Raw genomic sequence first — 3,190 nt, forward strand, 5'->3', positions numbered from 1 at the left:
CCAGGGCAAAGCAGTGTGAAATTGTGAAGTGAATATAAACTGATATACATATGCTGAACGAACAGCGAAACAATTATGTTTCTCATTTTTACCTAACAAACTGTGAACGTTTCATTTCTACACCAGTCTTAACCATTGTATTTATGGCCTAGAAGTAAATAATCAATATTAAATTATACCAGTAGCCTATTGTCAACACTGTTGGTGTTAAGCCTAAGATTTGAGAAGTAATTATATTAGTATTTTATCACTACTTTGTCTTCACACTAAAGTAATTAAATCTATGTTTAATTATGTAGATTTTAGAAATATTTCAAATAGAAGTGACAATAACTATTCTTTAAATTCTGAAACTTAACACAAAAGATCTACTTCATTAATTACTGATTTCACAACATGTTTAACGATATAGCTAATTTATTACGAATTGAGTTCAATAACGAGAAACACTATTATCCTGGTTGCTTTAATTCCACTTGTTTTTCACAGTCAAACACTTTTTTACATGAACTAATCGAGCTAATATTTAAAAAAGTGTCAAGAACAAGCTTCATCAAATCTCTTGACTTACCCAAGGTCAGGGTATTTCTTGTCCATGGTTGATGTGAGAAATGTGTTCAAGTTCCAATTATTGTTGTTTTGCTCCATGGTTATTTTTCGCATGTACGTCAGACACAATAGTTTAAACATAAGAGTAGCAATGATAAGCGCGATTATAGCGCACTGAAAAAAACTCAGGAGCTTCAGGGCTATCGGCAAATGTTTAAAGCGGTTAGATGTTATTAGTTTTGAATATATTGTAACTAAAATGGTTGCCAGACCACTAACAAAAAGTAGATACGCTTTTTCTAGGGGAAGCGATTTCTCCATCCATTGCGGATAAAATGAAATTATATTACTAATGTCGAAAATACTATGAGAAATAAGAACAACAATCGATACGACTAGCAGAGGGCATAGAATGGTGTTATTAACAAATTGGTCAGTAGATCTTTTGAAATACGAGCCCATTTTCACGAAAGAATATTTTATAATCAGTTTGACAACTTTTTTGATGCTTAAGAACGATTAAAGTTAACTGTTCTAGTTTCTAAGGTCTTACCCTTAGCAACATGACGTGTCCACAATATCAGACACATAATTGTTGTATTTTTCTGTTTTAATGGCAACAATATGTAGTTAATACTATAAATAAACGACCTTATAACACCAAAATGTTTTTATTTATCAGACATTCAACGTTTGCTTTACATCTTCTTGAGGAGCGTTCACTAAATCACAAAGCGAAACTGACAGCACAAAGATTCATACAGTTTAAGAATTTTAGATTATAATTTAGTCAATGTCTCAGGCATAAATCTTTAAACTGGCAAGACGGTTCCATTATATTAAGTAGTAAAGCTTATTGTTAAAAGAAAAGTATTGTTGAAATAAATAACTTCAACTTTTGGTAAACAAAATGAAGAAGAAAGGGTTTTTATCTGTTGGAAATAGACACGTGTATAACAAAAACTTTATTATTATTTGCAACGTTTCGGGCAGAAGCCCTTCGTCAGGCAGTTTAAACTGCCCTACATAAAAAAAGGCTTAGATAGAAGGGTTAGAATATATAGCGATTCTAAATTACGTGCGTACTGCGTGGAGTACGTTAGAAAAGTATTGTTAGAAGGAACATTGTTGAAGAGGTTCCATAAACAGTTTTAAATTGGAAAACAAGTATTAAAGTGATATAAATTGGATTTTAGAAATTAAAAGGACACAGAAAAGAATATACATTAATTCGAAAAATGATAAAATAGTAATTTAATAATAATAATCAAGGAAATATGTGTTGGAGTTGTGAAGTTAACAAGTGGAAAAAAGATATTAACGGAAGCTATAATCGCTTAAAAAATACCGCTTCAATCATTAAAAAAACTGCAAGCTTTAAAGAGGCCTCAAAAAGGCACACATTTTCTTTCGATTTTCCGAATAAAGTTATTCGTAACTTATCTAGCTATACACTAGGGGAAGTAGAGAAAATGGTTTATCCAGAGGTTTGAGACATTCTCTAGTGCCAGAAAAACAGATATTATGATTATTTGGCTTCTTTTGAACTCCTATTAAGAAAACTCGAAACTTGTTATGTCTTTCCACCTTGAAACAAAACCTTCAATAATGTTAGAACACATATCAGCAGCGTTGCCCTCTCCAGATTACATTCCTATAATTTTGGGCCAAAACGATTCAACATCAACAAAGAAGAAAAATCAGCACCAGTCATACATAAATGAAGCAGTGATATTGTTATAACTGAACCAGACGAAGGAAACGACACAGTTATTTTATACAAAGCAGACTACATTGACAAAGTAACACAGATAATCAGTAACACTACCAAGTTTTCTAAACTATCGAACTACCCTACCTACTTCAAGAGAAAACAAACTTATTAAATTTAAAGAGAACTAATGGCTTGGATTATAATAAAGATATTGAAACAGTCGGTTCCCATATAGATACACTATATAGGCTGCCTAAGATTCACAAATATGATTGCTCCATTACATCTACTGTTTCCAACCTTTTTTTTATTTTAGTTACAAATTGTCCAAATTTTTATGTTAATTTTAACCGAATTTACTTTTAATAGTTACGCACTTAAAGACAGCTTTGAATTTAATAATAATGTTAGAAACTTGAGGTTTGATGCACACTTTTATTTAGCCAGTCTAGATATTGAATCTGTGTTCACTAACCTAACCCTAGATGTGTTAACCTTGTTTTTAAAGACAAGTAACATATTGTTATGTCTCTGTTCGTTTGTTAATTTCCCGTAAAAATTATTTCCGAGAAACTTCAGCGATACAAGTCCTTTCTTAATTAAAACTAGTTTATTTTTTCTCGTTACAAACTTTGTAATACACTTAATTTCCACAGTCACTTTAAACTTAACTACTTTTGTAAACATACACTATAATTCACAGCGATTCACACACTTTACTTACGGTGCCTACTGTTCGCTTGACTCGATTCTCTCCTTTCAATCCATCTCCGGCTTATATACTAAAAAACAGGGCGTCTAGTAAACGCTGAGACATTCGTGAGGTTGCCCGCTAAGTCAAGATCCTTCTAGAAACTCCAGCGCGCATGTTCCCAGCGTCGCGTGACTTCTGCAGTCGTAACACTACCCCTTGCTTAGTATTGTTCC

This window comes from Limulus polyphemus, unplaced genomic scaffold (assembly GCF_000517525.1).
Source record: "Limulus polyphemus unplaced genomic scaffold, Limulus_polyphemus-2.1.2 Scaffold3970, whole genome shotgun sequence".
Taxonomy (NCBI): Eukaryota; Metazoa; Arthropoda; class Merostomata; order Xiphosura; family Limulidae; genus Limulus; species Limulus polyphemus.